The sequence below is a fragment of the Stenella coeruleoalba genome (genome assembly GCF_951394435.1).
Source record: "Stenella coeruleoalba genome assembly, chromosome: 6".
Taxonomy (NCBI): Eukaryota; Metazoa; Chordata; class Mammalia; order Artiodactyla; family Delphinidae; genus Stenella; species Stenella coeruleoalba.
This window is the reverse complement of record NC_137151.1, coordinates 32,981,283-33,001,625: the sequence shown is the minus strand read 5'-3', so window position 1 is coordinate 33,001,625 and position 20,343 is coordinate 32,981,283. Positions and strand designations below refer to the sequence as shown.

General features: G+C 43.8%; 1 long non-coding RNA gene across 2 annotated transcripts in view; it reads left to right on the top strand.

Annotated features, from left to right (window-relative positions):
- Positions 1 to 207: 207 nt before the first annotated feature.
- LOC307188208 overlaps positions 208 to 20,343 on the top strand; it is a 251,474-nt gene continuing 231,338 nt past the window's right edge. For both annotated transcript variants that reach the window (XR_013828829.1, XR_013828830.1), the window contains exons 1-2: positions 208 to 274; positions 14,410 to 14,495. This is a non-coding gene — a long non-coding RNA (uncharacterized lncRNA). The remainder of the gene's footprint in view (positions 275 to 14,409; positions 14,496 to 20,343) is intronic.

Sequence of the window (20,343 nt, the reverse complement as noted above, 5' to 3'; positions counted from 1 at the left end):
TTATCTGTGCTCATTTCAATCTCTGGTTTTATGCAGCACCCCAACTCACCTTTACCCTTAAGCAAGCATAAGTTGGTTTTCTAAATTTGAGACCCTGTTCTGTTCTGTAATTCAGTTCCTGTGTAGCCAAGTTTACATTCCGTGTATTACTGATATCTTATGATGTTTCTTTTTCTGTGTGACTTATTTCAGTTAGAATCATCATACCTGAATCCACTCATTGTGATGCTAAGGGCCTGATGACATAGATTTCATTGCTGAGTGATATTGCTTTGTAAGTAAATACCACAACTTCTTTATCCATTTTTCACTTTCTGCGATGTTAAACTTGTACTGTAAACGAGGTTCTTGTAAACAGAGGCGTCCGAAACTTTGGGGTGGCTGTGTCTTTTTGATTTTAATTTCCCTAAGCTATAGGACCATAAGTGGCAGTACCCTAGGCTCTGTTGCTTTGTTTTTTAGATGTTTCAGGAAACACCATACAGTTCTCCGGAGTGTCTGTTGGCAATTTACATCCCGCCCATCAGCATAACAAGGCTCCCAGTTCTCCATGGCCTGTCCTGCCTTTCTGGATTTTACACTTTTTTCAGATGGCCCTTTTGACCGGGGGGAAGTGAGACTTCATTGTAGTGCAGATTTCCTTTGCAAGCTTGCTTGGTTGGCCAAAAAGGGCGTATGCGTTTTTTCCTGAATATATTCAGGAAAAAACGCATACGCCCTTTTTGTCCAAGTGCATCATTGTGGACGTTCTGCCTCTTTTCCTATGCTTTCAATGCAATTCCAGTCTACCTCCTGAAATCGGTTTCCTGCAATTCTGCCCCGCTTTCAAGACCTCTTGGCAGCCTTACTTCAGTCTATTTTTGGACGATAGCTGTCATTTATAACTCTGCAGGTTTGTGAATTACAGTGCCCCTGAGCTCCTTTCTTCAACTCGCTTTCTTTTGAGCTGGCCGCAACACCGCAGGATGGCTTCAGGCCCTAATCTGGTTCCGGCACGGCACGCTGAGCCTTTGGTTATTTCCTCTTCCTGGTGGGAAATGAGAGTTAAATTTGCCCGTCCAGACACCTCCAGCTAGTCTCTCATTGGTTCTCGCTATTCCTGTTCATCTTCCGCAGAAATTGCAAACTGAGCCAAACAGGAGGTTAAAGGGACTGACTCTCCAAGTCGGGAGAGTGTTAGTAAAGCGTCTGGAATGTTGCACACGAGTACCAGGGTACGAAAACTGAGACATATTTGAACACGTCTCCCGATCACATGGTTGATCATACTCTAGGTTCCACATGCATGTTTTAGCTGAAGGAAGAATACCTTAAACCTGGGTAGTTGAAACCCGTGGAATGGGTACCATGCAATATGACTTCAAAGGGTCTTCATTTGCTCACCGAACCTCTCCAATCCTATCACTGCTGCGTTCATGACCCTGTACACATGCTTGATTCTCTTTCGGAGACATAGCAATCCATAGGTTTTAAGATACTTACTAGTCAGGTACATTCTTAGGCGTTTAATATGGGGTGTTGAGTCCATTTCGTTGAGCAAGGAGTAGCTCTTGTCTATTCCATATTTGGCTTAAGGAACTTTATCTGTGCTCATTTCAATCTCTGGTTTTATGCAGCACCCCAACTCACCTTTACCCTTAAGCAAGAATATGTTGGTTTTCTAAATTTGAGACCCTGTTCTGTTCTGTAATTCAGTTCCTGTGTAGCCAAGTTTACATTCCGTGTATTACTGATATCTTATGATGTTTCTTTTTCTGTGTGACTTATTTCAGTTAGAATCATCATACCTGAATCCACTCATTGTGCTGCTAAGGGCCTGATGACACAGATTTCATTGCTGAGTGATATTGCTTTGTAAGTAAATACCACAACTTCTTTATCCATTTTTCACTTTCTGCGATGTTGAACTTGTACTGTAAACGAGGTTCTTGTAAACAGAGCCGTTCCAAACTTTGGGGTGGCTGTGTCTTTTTGATTTTAATTTCCCTAAGCTATAGGACCATAAGTGGAAGTGCCCTAGGTTCTGTTGCTTTGTTTTTTAGATGTTTCAGGAAACACCATACACTTCTCCCGAGTGGTTGTTGGCAATTTACATCCCGCCCATCAGCATAACAAGGCTCCCAGTTCTCCATGGCCTGTTGCCTTTCTGGATTTTACACTTTTTTCCGATGGCCCTTTTGACCGGGGGGAAGTGAGACTTCATTGTAGTGCAGATTTCCTTTGCAAGCTTGCTTGGTTGGCCAAAAAGGGCGTATGCGTTTTTTCCTGAATATATTCAGGAAAAAACGCATACGCCCTTTTTGGCCAAGTGCATCATTGTGGACGTTCTGCCTCTTTTCCTATGCTTTCAATGCAATTCCAGTCTACCTCCTGAAATCGGTTTCCTGCAATTCTGCCCCGCTTTCAAGTCCTCTTGGCAGCCTTACTTCAGTCTATTTTTGGACGATAGCTGTCATTTATAACTCTGCAGGTTTGTGAATTACAGTGCCCCTGAGCTCCTTTCTTCAACTCGCTTTCTTTTGAGCTGGCCGCAACACCGCAGGATGGCTTCAGGCCCTAATCTGGTTCCGGTACGGCACGCTGAGCCTTTGGTTATTTCCTCTTCCTGGTGGGAAATGAGAGTTAAATTTGCCCGTCCAGACACCTCCAGCTAGCCTCTCATTGGTTCTCGCTATTCCTGTTCATCTTCCGCAGAAATTGCAAACTGGGCCAAACAGGAGGTTAAAGGCGCTGACTCTCCAAGTGGGGAGAGTGTTAGTAAAGCGTCTGGAATGTTGCACCGGAGTACCAGGGGAGGAAAACTGAGACATATTTGAACACGTCTCCCGTTCACATGGTTGATCATACTCTGGGTTCCACATGCATGTTTTAGCTGAAGGAAGAATACCTAAAACCTGGGTAGTTGAAACCCGTGGAATGGGTACCATGCAATATGACTTCAAAGGGTCTTCATTTGCTCACCGAACCTCTCCAATCCTATCACTGCTGCGTTTATGCCCCTGTACACATGCTTGATTCTCTTTCTGAGACATAGCAATCCATAGGTTTTAAGATACTTACTAGTCAGGTACATTCTTAGGTGTTTAATATGCGGTGTTGAGTCCATTTCATTGAGCAAGGAGTAGCTCTTGTCTATTCCATATTTGACTTAAGGAACTTTATCTGTGCTCATTTCAATCTCTGGTTTTATGCAGCACCCCAACTCACCTTTACCCTTAAGCAAGCATAAGTTGGTTTTCTAAATTTGAGACCCTGTTCTGTTCTGTAATTCAGTTCCTGTGTAGCCAAGTTTACATTCCGTGTATTACTGATATATTATGATGTTTCTTTTTGTGTGTGACTTATTTCAGTTAGAATCATCATACCTGAATCCACTCATTGTGCTGCTAAGGGCTTGATGACACAGATTTCATTGCTGAGTGATATTGCTTTGTAAGTAAATACCACAACTTCTTTATCCATTTTTCACTTTCTGCGATGTTGAACTTGTACTGTAAACGAGGTTCTTGTAAACAGAGCCGTTCCAAACTTTGGGGTGGCTGTGTCTTTTTGATTTTAATTTCCCTAAGCTATAGGACCATAAGTGGAAGTGCCCTAGGTTCTGTTGCTTTGTTTTTTAGATGTTTCAGGAAACACCATACACTTCTCCCGAGTGGTTGTTGGCAATTTACATCCCGCCCATCAGCATAACAAGGCTCCCAGTTCTCCATGGCCTGTCCTGCCTTTCTGGATTTTACACTTTTTTCAGATGGCCCTTTTGACTGGGGGGAAGTGAGACTTCATTGTAGTGCAGATTTCCTTTGCAATCTTGCTTGGTTGGCCAAAAAGGGCGTATGCGTGTTTTCCTGAATATATTCAGGAAAAAAACGCATACGCCCTTTTTGGCCAAGTGCATCATTGTGGACGTTCTGCCTCTTTTCCTATGCTTTCAATGCAATTCCACTCTACCTCCTGAAATCGGTTTCCTGCAATTCTGCCCCGCTTTCAACACCTCTTGGCAGCCTTATTTCAGTCTATTTTTGGACGATAGCTGTCATTTATAACTCTGCAGGTTTGTGAATTACAGTGCCCCTGAGCTCCTTTCTTCAACTCGCTTTCTTGTGAGCTGGCCGCAACACCGCAGGGTGGCTTCTGGCCCTAATCTGGTTCCGGTACGGCACGCTGAGCCTTTGGTTATTTCCTCTTCCTGGTGGGAAATGAGAGTTAAATTTGCCCGTCCAGACACCTCCAGCTAGCCTCTCATTGGTTCTCGCTATTCCTGTTCATCTTCCGCAGAAATTGCAAACTGGGCCAAACAGGCGGTTAAAGGCGCTGACTCTCCAAGTGGGGAGAGTGTTAGTAAAGCGTCTGGAATGTTGCACCCGAGTACCAGGGGAGGAAAACTGAGACATATTTGAACACGTCTCCCGATCACATGGTTGATCATACTCTGGGTTCCACATGCATGTTTTAGCTGAAGGAAGAATACCTAAAACCTGGGTAGTTGAAACCCGTGGAATGGGTACCATGCAATATGACTTCAAAGGGTCTTCATTTGCTCACCAAACCTCTCCAATCCTATCACTGCTGCGTTTATGCCCCTGTACACATGCTTGATTCTCTTTCGGAGACATAGCAATCTATAGGTTTTAAGATACTTACTAGTCAGGTACATTCTTAGGCGTTTAATATGCGGTGTTGAGTCCATTTCGTTGAGCAAGGAGTAGCTCTTGTCTATTCCATATTTGGCTTAAGGAACTTTATCTGTGCTCATTTCAATCTCTGGTTTTATGCAGCACCCCAACTCACCTTTCCCCTTAAGCAAGCATAAGTTGGTTTTCTAAATTTGAGACCCTGTTCTGTTTTGGAATGCAGTTCCTGTGTAGCCAAGTTTACATTCCGTGTATTAGTGATATCTTATGATGTTTGTTTTTCTGTGTGACTTATTTCAGTTAGAATCATCGTACCTGAATCCACTCATTGTGCTGCTAAGGGCCTGATGACACAGATTTCATTGCTGAGTGATATTGCTTTGTAAGTAAATACCACAACTTCTTTCTCCATTTTCCACTTTCTGCGATGTTGAACTTCTACTGTAAACGAGGTTCTTGTAAACAGAGCCGTTCCAAACTTTGGGGTGGCTGTGTCTTTTTGATTTTAATTTCCCTAAGCTATAGGACCATAAGTGGAAGTGCCCTAGGTTCTGTTGCTTTGTTTTTTAGATGTTTCAGGAAACACCATACACTTCTCCCGAGTGGTTGTTGGCAATTTACATCCCGCCCATCAGCATAACAAGGCTCCCAGTTCTCCATGGCCTGTCCTGCCTTTCTGGATTTTACACTTTTTTCAGATGGCCCTTTTGACCGGGGGGGAAGTGAGACTTCATTGTAGTGCAGATTTCCTTTGCAAGCTTGCTTGGTTGGCCAAAAAGGGCGTATGCGTTTTTTCCTGAATATATTCAGGAAAAAACGCATACGCCCTTTTTGGCCAAGTGCATCATTGTGGACGTTCTGCCTCTTTTCCTATGCTTTCAATGCAATTCCAGTCTACCTCCTGAAATCGGTTTCCTGCAATTCTGCCCCGCTTTCAAGTCCTCTTGGCAGCCTTACTTCAGTCTATTTTTGGACGATAGCTGTCATTTATAACTCTGCAGGTTTGTGAATTACAGTGCCCCTGAGCTCCTTTCTTCAACTTGCTTTCTTGTGACCTGGCCGCAACACCGCAGGATGGCTTCAGGCCCTAATCTGGTTCCGGCACGGCACGCTGAGCCTTTGGTTATTTCCTCTTCCTGGAGGGAAATGAGAGTTAAATTTGCCCGTCCAGACACCTCCAGCTAGTCTCTCATTGGTTCTTGCTATTCCTGTTCATCTTCCGCAGAAATTGCAAACTGGGCCAAACAGGAGGTTAAAGGCGCTGACTCTCCAAGTGGGGAGAGTGTTAGTAAAGCGTCTGGAATGTTGCACCCGAGTACCAGGGGAGGAAAACTGAGACATATTTGAACACGTCTCCCGTTCACATGGTTGATCATACTTGGGTTCCACATGCATGTTTTAGCTGAAGGAAGAATACCTTAAACCTGGAGAGCTAAGACCCGTGTAATGGGTACCATGCAATATGACTTCAAAGGGTCTTCATTTGCTCACCGAACCTCTCCAATCCTATCACTGCTGCGTTTATGCCCCTGTACACATGCTTGATTCTCTTTCGGAGACATAACAATCCATAGGTTTTAAGATACTTACTAGTCAGGTACATTCTTAGGCGTTTAATATGCGGTGTTGAGTCCATTTCGTTGAGCAAGGAGTAGTTCTTGTCTATTCCATATTTGGCTTAAGGAACTTTATCTGTGCTCATTTCAATCTCTGGTTTTATGCAGCACCCCAACTCACCTTTCCCCTTAACCAAGCATAAGTTGGTTTTCTAAATTTGAGACCCTGTTCTGTTCTGTAATTCAGTTCCTGTGTAGCCAAGGTTCCATTCCGTGTATTACTGATATCTTATGATGTTTCTTTTTCTGTGTGACTTATTTCAGTTAGAATCATCGTACCTGAATCCACTCATTATGCTGCTACGGGGCTGATGACATAGATTTCATTGCTGAGTGATACTGCATTGTACGTAAGTACCACAAGTTCTTTATCCATTTTTCACTTTCTGTGATATTGAACTTGAACAGTAAACGAGGTTCTTGTAATCGGAGGCGTCCCAAACTTTGGGGTGGCTGTGTCTTTTTGATTTTAATTTCCCTAAGCTATAGGACCATAAGTGGAAGTGCCCTAGGCTCTGTTGCTTTGTTTTTTAGATGTTTCAGGAAACACCATACACTTCTCCTGAGTGTCTGTTGGCAATTTACATCCCGCCCATCAGCATAACAAGGCTCCCAGTTCTCCATGGCCTGTCCTGCCTTTCTGGATTTTACACTTTTTTCAGATGGCCCTTTTGACCAGGGGAAAGTGAGACTTCATTGTAGTGCAGATTTCCTTTGCAAGCTTGCTTGGTTGGCCAAAAAGGGCGTATGCGTTTTTTCCTGAATATATTCAGGAAAAAACGCATACGCCCTTTTTGGCCAAGTGCATCATTGTGGACGTTCTGCCTCTTTTCCTATGCTTTCAATGCAATTCCAGTCTACCTCCTGAAATCGGTTTCCTGCAATTCTGCCCCGCTTTCAAGTCCTCTTGGCAGCCTTACTTCAGTCTATTTTTGGACGATAGCTGTCATTTATAACTCTGCAGGTTTGTGAATTACAGTGCCCCTGAGCTCCTTTCTTCAACTCGCTTTCTTGTGACCTGGCCGCAACACCGCAGGATGTCTTCAGGCCCTAATCTGGTTCTGACACGGCACGCTGAGCCTTTGGTTAATTCCTCTTTCTGGTGGGAAATGAGAGTTAAATTTGCCCATCCAGACACCTCCAGCTAGTCTCTCATTGGTTCTCGCTATTCCTCTTCATCTTCCACAGAAATTGCAAACTGGGCCAAACAGGAGGTTAAAGGGACTGACTCTCCAAGTCGGGAGAGTGTTAGTAAAGCGTCTGGAATGTTGCACCCAAGTACCAGGGTACGAAAACTGAGACATATTTGAACACGTCTCCCGATCACATGGTTGATCATACTCTAGGTTCCACATGCATGTTTTAGCTGAAGGAAGAATACCTTAAACCTGGGTAGTTGAAACCCGTGGAATGGGTACCATGCAATATGACTTCAAAGGGTCTTCATTTGCTCACCGAACCTCTCCAATCCTATCACTGCTGCGTTTATGCCCCTGTACACATGCTTGATTCTCTTTCGGAGACATAGCAATCCATAGGTTTTAAGATACTTACTAGTCAGGTACATTCTTAGGCGTTTAATATGCGGTGTTGAGTCCATTTCGTTGAGCAAGGAGTAGCTCTTGTCTATTCCATATTTGGCTTAAGGAACTTTATCTGTGCTCATTTCAATCTCTGGTTTTATGCAGCACCCCAACTCACCTTTCCCCTTAAGCAAGCATAAGTTGGTTTTCTAAATTTGAGACCCTGTTCTGTTCTGTAATTCAGTTCCTGTGTAGCCAAGTTTCCATTCCTTGTATTACTGATATCTTATGATGTTTCTTTTTCTGTGTGACTTATTTCAGTTAGAATCATCATACCTGAATCCACTCATTGTGCTGCTAAGGGCCTGATGACACAGATTTCATTGCTGAGTGATATTGCTTTGTAAGTAAATACCACAACTTTTTTATCCATTTTTCACTTTCTGCGATGTTGAACTTGTACTGTAAACGAGGTTCTTGTAACCAGAGCCGTTCCAAACTTTGGGGTGGCTGTGTCTTTTTGATTTTAATTTCCCTAAGCTATAGGACCATAAGTGGAAGTGCCCTAGGCTCTGTTGCTTTGTTTATTAGATGTTTCAGGAAACACCATACACTTCTCCTGAGTGTCTGTTGGCAATTTACATCCCGCCCATCAGCATAACAAGGCTCCCAGTTCTCCATGGCCTGTCCTGCCTTTCTGGATTTTACACTTTTTTCAGATGGCCCTTTTGACCGGTGAGAAGTGAGACTTCATTGTAGTGCAGATTTCCTTTGCAAGTTTGCTTGGTTGGCCAAAAAGGGCGTATGCGTTTTTTCCTGAATATATTCAGGAAAAAACGCATACGCCCTTTTTGGCCAAGTGCATCATTGTGGACGTTCTGCCTCTTTTCCTATGCTTTCAATGCAATTCCAGTCTACCTCCTGAAATCGGTTTCCTGCAATTCTGCCCCGCTTTCAAGTCCTCTTGGCAGCCTTACTTCAGTCTATTTTTGGACGATAGCTGTCATTTATAACTCTGCAGGTTTGTGAATTACAGTGCCCCTGAGCTCCTTTCTTCAACTCGCTTTCTTGTGACCTGGCCGCAACACCGCAGGATGTCTTCAGGCCCTAATCTGGTTCTGACACGGCACGCTGAGCCTTTGGTTAATTCCTCTTTCTGGTGGGAAATGAGAGTTAAATTTGCCCATCCAGACACCTCCAGCTAGTCTCTCATTGGTTCTCGCTATTCCTGTTCATCTTCCACAGAAATTGCAAACTGGGCCAAACAGGAGGTTAAAGGCGCTGACTCTCCAAGTGGGGAGAGTGTTAGTAAAGCGTCTGGAATGTTGCACCCGAGTACCAGGGGAGGAAAACTGAGACATATTTGAACACGTCTCCCGATCACATGGTTGATCATACTCTAGGTTCCACATGCATGTTTTAGCTGAAGGAAGAATACCTTAAACCTGGGTAGTTGAAACCCGTGGAATGGGTACCATGCAATATGACTTCAAAGGGTCTTCATTTGCTCACCGAACCTCTCCAATCCTATCACTGCTGCGTTTATGCCCCTGTACACATGCTTGATTCTCTTTCGGAGACATAGCAATCCATAGGTTTTAAGATACTTACTAGTCAGGTACATTCTTAGGCGTTTAATATGCGGTGCTGAGTCCATTTCGTTGAGCAAGGAGTAGCTCTTGTCTATTCCATATTTGGCTTAAGGAACTTTATCTGTGCTCATTTCAATCTCTGGTTTTATGCAGCAACCCAACTCACCTTTCCCCTTAAGCAAGCATAAGTTGGTTTTCTAAATTTGAGAACCTGTTCTGTTTTGCAATTCAGTTCCTGTGTAGCCAAGTTTCCATTCCTTGTATTACTGATATGTTATGATGTTTCTTTTTCTGTGTGACTTATTTCAGTTGGAATCATCGTACCTGAATCCACTCATTATGCTGCTACGGGCCTGATGAGATAGATTTCATTGCTGAGTGATACTGCATTGTACGTAAGTACCACAAGTTCTTAATCCATTTTTCACTTTCTGTGATATTGAACTTGTACGGTAAACGAGGTTCTTGTTAACAGAGGCGTCCCAAACTTTGGGGTGGCTGTGTCTTTTTGATTTTAATTTCCCTAAGCTATAGGACCATAAGTGGAAGTGCCCTAGGCTCTGTTGCTTTGTTTGTTAGATGTTTCAGGAAACACCATACACTTCTCCTGAGTGTCTGTTGGCAATTTACATCCCGCCCATCAGCATAACAAGGCTCCCAGTTCTCCATGGCCTGTCCTGCCTTTCTGGATTTTACACTTTTTTCAGATGGCCCTTTTGACCGGGGGGAAGTGAGACTTCATTGTAGTCCAGATTTCCTTTGCAAGCTTGCTTGGTTGGCCAAAAAGGGCGTATGCGTTTTTTCCTGAATATATTCAGGTAAAAACGCATACGCCCTTTTTGGCCAAGTGCATCATTGTGGACGTTCTGCCTCTTTTCCTATGCTTTCAATGCAATTCCAGTCTACCTCCTGAAATCGGTTTCCTGCAATTCTGCCCCGCTTTCAAGTCCTCTTGGCAGCCTAACTTCAGTATATTTTTGGACGATAGCTGTCATTTATAACTCTGCAGGTTTGTGAATTACAGTGCCCCTGAGCTCCTTTCTTCAACTCGCTTTCTTGTGACCTGGCCGCAACACCGCAGGATGGCTTCAGGCCCTAATCTGGTTCCCGCACGGCACGCTGAGCCTTTGGTTAATTCCTCTTCCTGGTGGGAAATGAGAGTTAAATTTGCCCGTTCAGACATCTCCAGCTAGTCTCTCATTGGTTCTCGCTATTCCTGTTCATCTTCCGCAGAAATTGCAAACTGGGCCAAACAGGAGGTTAAAGGCGCTGACTCTCCAAGGGGGGAGAGTGTTAGTAAAGCGTCTGGAATGTTGCACCCGAGTACCAGGGGAGGAAAACTGAGACATATTTGAACACGTCTCCCGTTCACATGGTTGATCATACTTGGGTTCCACATGCATGTTTTAGCTGAAGAAAGAATACCTTAAACCTGGAGAGTTGAGACCCCTGTATGGGTACCATGCAATATGACTTCAAAGGGTCTTCATTTGCTCACCGAACCTCTCCAATCCTATCACCGCTGTGTTTATGCCCCTGTACACATGCTTGATTCTCTTTTGGAGACATAGCAATCCATAGGTTTTACGATACTTACTAGTCAGGTACATTCTTAGGCGTTTAATATGCGGTGTTGAGTCCATTTCGTTGAGCAAGGAGTAGCACTTGTCTATACCATATTTGGCTTAAGGAACTTTATCTGTGCTCATTTCAATCTCTGGTTTTATGCAGCACCCCAACTCACCTTTCCCCTTAAGCAAGCATAAGTTGGTTTTCTAAATTTGAGACCCTGTTCTGTTCTGTAATTCAGTTCCTGTGTAGCCAAGTTTACATTCCGTGTATTACTGATATCTTATGATGTTTCTTTTTCTGTGTGACTTATTTCAGTTAGAATCATCATACCTGAATCCACTCATTGTGCTGCTAAGGGCCTGATGACACAGATTTCATTGCTGAGTGATATTGCTTTGTAAGTAAATACCACAACATTTTTGTCCATTTTTCACTTTCTGCGATGTTGAACTTGTACTGTAAACGAGGTTCTTGTAACCAGAGCCGTTCCAAACATTGGGGTGGCTGTGTCTTTTTGATTTTAAATTCCCTAAGCTATAGGACCATAAGTGGCAGTGCCCTAGGCTCTGTTGCTTTGTTTTTTAGATGTTTCAGGAAACAGCATACACTTCTCCTGAGTGTCTGTTGGCAATTTACATCCCGCCCATCAGCATAACAAGGCTCCCAGTTCTCCATGGCCTGTCCTGCCTTTCTGGATTTTACACTTTTTTCAGATGGCCCTTTTGACCGGGGAGAAGTGAGACTTCATTGTAGTGCAGATTTCCTTTGCAAGTTTGCTTGGTTGGCCAAAAAGGGCGTATGCGTTTTTTCCTGAATATATTCAGGAAAAAACGCATACGCCCTTTTTGGCCAAGTGCATCATTGTGGACGTTCTGCCTCTTTTCCTATGCTTTCAATGCAATTCCAGTCTACCTCCTGAAATCGGTTTCCTGCAATTCTGCCCCGCTTTCAAGTCCTCTTGGCAGCCTTACTTCAGTCTATTTTTGGACGATAGCTGTCATTTATAACTCTGCAGGTTTGTGAATTACAGTGCCCCTGATCTCCTTTCTTCAACTCGCTTTCTTGTGACCTGGCCGCAACACCGCAGGATGTCTTCAGGCCCTAATCTGGTTCTGACACGGCACGCTGAGCCTTTGGTTAATTCCTCTTTCTGGTGGGAAATGAGAGTTAAATTTGCTCATCCAGACACCTCCAGCTAGTCTCTCATTGGTTCTCGCTATTCCTCTTCATCTTCCACAGAAATTGCAAACTGGGCCAAACAGGAGGTTAAAGGGACTGACTCTCCAAGTCGGGAGAGTGTTAGTAAAGCGTCTGGAATGTTGCACCCAAGTACCAGGGTACGAAAACTGAGACATATTTGAACACGTCTCCCGATCACATGGTTGATCATACTCTGGGTTCCACATGCATGTTTTAGCTGAAGGAAGAATACCTAAAACCTGGGTAGTTGAAACCCGTGGAATGGGTACCATGCAATATGACTTCAAAGGGTCTTCCTTTGCTCACCGAACCTGTCCAATCCTATCACTGCTGCGTTTATGCCCCTGTACACATGCTTGATTCTCTTTCGGAGACATAGCAATCTATAGGTTTTAAGATACTTACTAGTCAGGTACATTCTTAGGCGTTTAATATGGGGTGTTGAGTCCATTTCGTTGAGCAAGGAGTAGTTCTTGTCTATTCCATATTTGGCTTAAGGAACTTTATCTGTGCTCATTTCAATCTCTGGTTTTATGCAGCACCCCAACTCACCTTTCCCCTTAAGCAAGCATAAGTTGGTTTTCTAAATTTGAGACCCTGTTCTGTTCTGTAATTCAGTTCCTGTGTAGCCAAGTTTACATTCCGTGTATTACTGATATCTTATGATGTTTCTTTTTCTGTGTGACTTATTTCAGTTAGAATCATCATACCTGAATCCACTCATTGTGCTGCTAAGGGCCTGATGACACAGATTTCATTGCTGAGTGATATTGCTTTGTAAGTAAATACCACAAGTTCTTTATCCATTTTTCACTTTCTGCGATGTTGAACTTGTACTGTAAACGAGGTTCTTGTAAACAGAGGCGTCCCAAACTTTGGGGTGGCTGTGTCTCTTTGATTTTAATTTCCCTAAGCTATAGGACCATAAGTGGAAGTGCCCTAGACTCTGTTGCTTTGTTTTTTAGATGTTTCAGGAAACACCATACACTTCTCCCGAGTGTCTGTTGGCAATTTAAATCCCGCCCATCAGCATAACAAGGCTCCCAGTTCTCCATGGCCTGTCCTGCCTTTCTGGATTTTACACTTTTTTCAGATGGCCCTTTTGACCGGGGGGAAGTGAGACTTCATTGTAGTGCAGATTTCCTTTGCAAGCTTGCTTGGTTGGCCAAAAAGGGCGTATGCGTTTTATCCTGAATATATTCAGGAAAAAACGCATACGCCCTTTTTGGCCAAGTGCATCATTGTGGACGTTCTGCCTCTTTTCCTATGCTTTCAATGCAATTCCAGTCTACCTCCTGAAATCGGTTTCCTGCAATTCTGCCCCGCTTTCAAGTCCTCTTGGCAGCCTTACTTCAGTCTATTTTTGGACGATAGCTGTCATTTATAACTCTGCAGGTTTGTGAATTACAGTGCCCCTGAGCTCCTTTCTTCAACTCGCTTTCTTGTGACCTGGCCGCAACACCGCAGGATGTCTTCAGGCCCTAATCTGGTTCTGACTCGGCACGCTGAGCCTTTGGTTAATTCCTCTTTCTGGTGGGAAATGAGAGTTAAATTTGCCCATCCAGACACCTCCAGCTAGTCTCTCATTGGTTCTCGCTATTCCTGTTCATCTTCCACAGAAATTGCAAACTGGGCCAAACAGGAGGTTAAAGGCGCTGACTCTCCAAGTGGGGAGAGTGTTAGTAAAGCGTCTGGAATGTTGCACCCGAGTACCAGGGGAGGAAAACTGAGACATATTTGAACACGTCTCCCGATCACATGGTTGATCATACTCTAGGTTCCACATGCATGTTTTAGCTGAAGGAAGAATACCTTAAACCTGGGTAGTTGAAACCCGTGGAATGGGTACCATGCAATATGACTTCAAAGGGTCTTCATTTGCTCACCGAACCTCTCCAATCCTATCACTGCTGCGTTTATGCCCCTGTACACACGCTTGATTCTCTTTTGGAGATATAGCAATCCCTAGGTTTTAAGATACTTACTAGTCAGGTACATTCTTAGGCGTTTAATATGGGGTGTTGAGTCCATTTCGTTGAGCAAGGAGTAGCTCTTGTCTGTTCCATATTTGGCTTAAGGAACTTTATCTGTGCTCATTTCAATCTCTGGTTTTATGCAGCACCCCAACTCACCTTTCCCCTTAAGCAAGCATAAGTTGGTTTTCTAAATTTGAGACCCTGTTCTGTTCTGTAATTCAGTTCCTGTGTAGCCAAGTTTCCATTCCGTGTATTAGTGATATCTTATGATGTTTCTTTTTCTGTGTGACTTATTTCAGTTAGAATCATCATACCTGAATCCACTCATTGTGCTGCTAAGGGCCTGATGACACAGATTTCATTGCTGAGTGATATTGCTTTTTAAGTAAATACCACAACTTCTTTCTCCATTTTTCACTTTCTGCGATGTTGAACTTGTACTGTAAACGAGGTTCTTGTAAACAGAGCCGTTCCAAACTTTGGGGTGGCTGTGTCTTTTGATTTTAAATTCCCTAAGCTATAGGACCATAAGTGGAAGTGCCCTAGGCTCTGTTGCTTTGTTTTTTAGATGTTTCAGGAAACACCATACACTTCTCCCGAGTGGTTGTTGGCAATTTACATCCCGCCCTTCAGCATAACAAGGCTCCCAGTTCTCCATGGCCTGTCCTGCCTTTCTGGATTTTACACTTTTTTCAGATGGCCCTTTTGACCGGGGGGAAGTGAGACTTCATTGTAGTGCAGATTTCCTTTGCAAGCTTGCTTGGTTGGCCAAAAAGGGCGTATGCGTTTTTTCCTGAACATATTCAGGAAAAAACGCATACGCCCTTTTTGGCCAAGTGCATCATTGTGGACGTTCTGCCTCTTTTCCTATGCTTTCAATGCAATTCCAGTCTACCTCCTGAAATCGGTTTCCTGCAATTCTGCCCCGCTTTCAAGACCTCTTGGCAGCCTTACTTCAGTCTATTTTTGGACGATAGCTGTCATTTATAACTCTGCAGGTTTGTGAATTACAGTGCCCCTGAGCTCCTTTCTTCAACTCGCTTTCTTGTGAGCTGGCCGCAACACCGCAGGGTGGCTTCTGGCCCTAATCTGGTTCCGGTACGGCACGCTGAGCCTTTGGTTATTTCCTCTTCCTGGTGGGAAATGAGAGTTAAATTTCCCCGTCCAGACACCTCTAGCTAGCCTCTCATTGGTTCTCGCTATTCCTGTTCATCTTCCGCAGAAATTGCAAACTGGGCCAAACAGGAGGTTAAAGGCGCTGACTCTCCAAGTGGGGAGAGTGTTAGTAAAGCGTCTGGAATGTTGCACCCGAGTACCAGGGGAGGAAAACTGAGACATATTTGAACACGTCTCCCGATCACATGGTTGATCATACTCTGGGTTCCACATGCATGTTTTAGCTGAAGGAAGAATACCTAAAACCTGGGTAGTTGAAACCCGTGGAATGGGTACCATGCAATATGACTTCAAAGGGTCTTCATTTGCTCACCGAACCTCTCCAATCCTATCACTGCTGCGTTTATGCCCCTGTACACATGCTTGATTCTCTTTCGGAGACATAGCAATCTATAGGTTTTAAGATACTTACTAGTCAGGTACATTCTTAGGCGTTTAATATGCGGTGTTGAGTCCATTTCGTTGAGCAAGGAGTAGCTCTTGTCTATTCCATATTTGGCTTAAGGAACTTTATCTGTGCTCATTTCAATCTCTGGTTTTATGCAGCACCCCAACTCACCTTTCCCCTTAAGCAAGCATAAGTTGTTTTTCTAAATTTGAGACCCTGTTCTGTTCTGTAATTCAGTTCCTGTGTAGCCAAGTTTACATTCCGTGTATTACTGATACCTTATGATGTTTCTTTTTCTGTGTGACTTATTTCAGTTAGAATCATCATACCTGAATCCACTCATTGTGCTGCTAAGGGCCTGATGACACAGATTTCATTGCTGAGTGATATTGCTTTGTAAGTAAATACCACAACTTCTTTATCCATTTTTCACTTTCTGTGATGTTGAACTTGTACTGTAAACGAGGTTCTTGTAAACAGAGCCGTTCCAAACTTTGGGGTGGCTGTGTCTTTTTGATTTTAATTTCCCTAAGCTATAGGACCATAAGTGGAAGTGCCCTAGGTTCTGTTGCTTTGTTTTTTAGATGTTTCAGGAAACACCATACACTTCTCCCGAGTGTCTGTTGGCAATTTACATCCCGCCCATCAGCATAACAAGGCTCCCAGTTCTCCATGGCCTGTCCTGCCTTTCTGGATTTTACACTTTTTTCAGATGGCCCTTTTGACCGGGGGCAAGTGAGACTTCATTGTAGTGCAGATTTCCTTTGCAAGCTTGCTTGGTTGGCCAAAAAGGGCGTATGCTTTTTTTCCTGATTATATTTAGGAAAAAACGCATACGCCCTTTTTGGCCAAGTGCATCACTGTGGACGTTCTGCCTCTTTTCCTATGCTTTCAATACAATTCCAGTCTACCTCCTGAAATCGGTTTCCTGCAATTCTGCCCCGCTTTCAAGTCCTCTTGGCAGCCTTACTTCAGTCTATTTTTGGACGATAGCTGTCATTTATAAGTGTGCAGGTTTGTGAATTACAGTGCCCCTGAGCTCCTTTCTTCAACTCGCTTTCTTGTGAGCTGGCCGCCACACCGCAGGATTGCTTCAGGCCCTAATCTGTTTCCGGCACGGCACGCTGAGCCTTTGGTTAATTCCTCATTCTGGTGGGAAATTAGAGTTAAATTTGCAAGTCCAGACACCTCCCGCTTGTCTCTCATTGGTTCTCCCTATTCCTGTACATTTTCCGCAGAAATTGCAAACTGGGCCAAACAGGAGGTTAAAGGCACTGACTCTCCAAGTGGGGAGAGTGTTAGTAAAGCGTCTGGAATGTTGCACCGAAGTACCAGGGGACGAAAACTGCGACATATTTGAACACGTCTCCCGATCACACGGTTGATCATACTCTGGGTTCCACATGCATGTTTTAGCTGAAGAAAGAATACCTTAAACCTGGAAAGTTGAGACCCGTGGAATGGGTACCATGCAATATGACTTCAAAGGGTCTTCATTTGCTCACCGAACCTCTCCAATCCTATCACTGCTGCGTTTATGACCCTTGTACACACGCTTGATTCTCTTTTGGAGACATAGCAATCCATAGGTTTTAAGATACTTACTAGTCAGGTATATTCTTAGGCGTTTAATATGGGGTGTTGAGTCCATTTCGTTGAGCAAGGAGTAGCTCTTGTCTATTCCATATTTGGCTTAAGGAACTTTATCTGTGCTCATTTCAATCTCTGGTTTTATGCAGCACCCCAACTCACCTTTCCCCTTAAGCAAGCATAAGTTGGTTTTCTAAATTTGAGACCCTGTTCTGTTTTGGAATTCAGTTCCTGTGTAGCCAGTTTACATTCCGTGTATTAGTGATATCTTATGATGTTTCTTTTTCTGTGTGACTTATTTCAGTTAGAATCATCGTACCTGAATCCACTCATTATGCTGCTACGGACCTGATGACATAGATTTCATTGCTGATTGATACTGCATTGTTCGTAAGTACCACAACTTCTTTATCCATTTTTCACTTTCTGCGATATTGAACTTGTACGGTAAACGAGGTTCTTGTAAACAGAGACGTCCCAAACTTTGGGGTGGCTGTGTCTTTTTGATTTTAATTTCCCTAAGCTATAGGACCATAAGTGGAAGTGCCCTAGGCTCTGTTGCTTTGTTTTTTAGATGTTTCAGGAAACACCATACACTTCTCCCGAGTGTCTGTTGGCAATTTACATCCCGCCCATCAGCATAACAAGGCTCCCAGTTCTCCATGGCCTGTCCTGCCTTTCTGGATTTTACACTTTTTTCAGATGGCCCTTTTGACTGGGGGCAAGTGAGCCTTCATTGTAGTGCAGATTTCTTTGCAAGCTTGCTTGGTTGGCCAAAAAGGGCGTATGCGTTTTTTCCTGAATATATTCAGGAAAAAACGCATACGCCCTTTTTGGCCAAGTGCATCATTGTGGACGTTCTGCCTCTTTTCCTATGCTTGAAATGCAATTCCAGTCTACCTCCTGAAATCGGTTTCCTGCAATTCTGCCCCGCTTTCAAGTCCTCTTGGCAGCCTTACTTCAGTCTATTTTTGGACGATAGCTGTCATTTATAACTCTGCAGGTTTGTGAATTTCAGTGCCCCTGAGCTCCTTTCTTCAACTCGCTTTCTTTTGAGCTGGCCGCAACACCGCAGGATGGCTTCAGGCCCTAATCTGGTTCCGGTACGGCACGCTGAGCCTTTGGTTATTTCCTCTTCCTGGTGGGAAATGAGAGTTAAATTTGCCCGTCCAGACACCTCCAGCTAGCCTCTCATTGGTTCTCGCTATTCCTGTTCATCTTCCGCAGAAATTGCAAACTTTGCCAAACAGGAGGTTAAAGGCGCTGACTCTCCAAGTGGGGAGAGTGTTAGTAAAGCGTTTGGAATGTTGCACCCGAGTACCAGGGGAGGAAAACTGAGACATATTTAAACACGTCTCCCGATCACATGGTTGATCATACTCTGGGTTCCACATGCATGTTTTAGCTGAAGGAAGAATACCTAAAACCTGGGTAGTTGAAACCCGTGGAATGGGTACCATGCAATATGACTTCAAAGGGTCTTCCTTTGCTCACCGAACCTGTCCAATCCTATCACTGCTGCGTTTATGCCCCTGTACAGATGCTTGATTCTCTTTCGGAGACATAGCAATCTATAGGTTTTAAGATACTTACTAGTCAGGTACATTCTTAGGCGTTTAATATGGGGTGTTGAGTCCATTTCGTTGAGCAAGGAGTAGTTCTTGTCTATTCCATATTTGGCTTAAGGAACTTTATCTGTGCTCATTTCAATCTCTGGTTTTATGTAGCACCCCAACTCACCTTTCCCCTTAAGCAAGCATAAGTTGGTTTTGTAAATTTGAGACCCTGTTCTGTTCTGTAATTCAGTTCCTGTGTAGCCAAGTTTACATTCCGTGTATTAGTGATATCTTATGATGTTTCTTTTTCTGTGTGACTTATTTCAGTTAGAATCATCATACCTGAATCCACTCATTGTGCTGCTAAGGGCCTTGTGACACAGATTTCATTGCTGAGTGATATTGCTTTGTAAGTAAATACCACAACTTCTTTATCCATTTTTCACTTTCTGCGATGTTGAACTTGTACTGTAAACGAGGTTCTTGTAAACAGAGCCGTTCCAAACTTTGGGGTGGCTGTGTCTTTTTGATTTTAAATTCCCTAAGCTATAGGACCATAAGTGGAAGTGCCCTAGGCTCTGTTGCTTTGTTTTTTAGATGTTTCAGTAAACACCATACACTTCTCCCGAGTGGTTGTTGGCAATTTACATCCCGCCCTTCAGCATAACAAGGCTCCCAGTTCTCCATGGCCTGTCCTGCCTTTCTGGATTTTACACTTTTTTCAGATGGCCCTTTTGACCGGGGGGAAGTGAGACTTCATTGTAGTGCAGATTTCCTTTGCAAGCTTGCTTGGTTGGCCAAAAAGGGCGTATGCGTTTTTTCCTGAATATATTCAGGAAAAAACGCATACGCCCTTTTTGGCCAAGTGCATCATTGTGGACGTTCTGCCTCTTTTCCTATGCTTTCAATGCAATTCCAGTCTACCTCCTGAAATCGGTTTCCTGCAATTCTGCCCCGCTTTCAAGTCCTCTTGGCAACCTTACTTCAGTGTATTTTTGGACGATAGCTGTCATTTATAACTCTGCAGGTTTGTGAATTACAGTGCCCCTGAGCTCCTTTCTTCAACTCGCTTTCTTGTGAGCTGGCCGCAACACCGCAGGATGTTTTCAGGCCCTAAACTGGTTCTGGCACGGCACGCTGAGCCTTTGCTTAATTCCTCTTCCTGGTGGGAAATGAGAGTTAAATTTGCCCGTCCAGACACCTCCAGCTAGTCTCTCATTGGTTCTCGCTATTCCTGTTCATCTTCCGCAGAAATTGCAAACTGGGCCAAACAGGAGGTTAAAGGGACTGACTCTCCAAGTGGGGAGAGTGTTAGTAAAGCGTCTGGAATGTTGCACCCGAGTACCAGGGTATGAAAACTGAGACATATTTGAACACGTCTCCCGATCACATGGTTGATCATACTCTAGGTTCCACGTGCATGTTTTAGCTGAAGGAAGAATACCTTAAACCTGGGTATTTGAAACCCGTGGAATGGGTACCATGCAATATGACTTCAAAGGGTCTTCATTTGCTCACCGAAC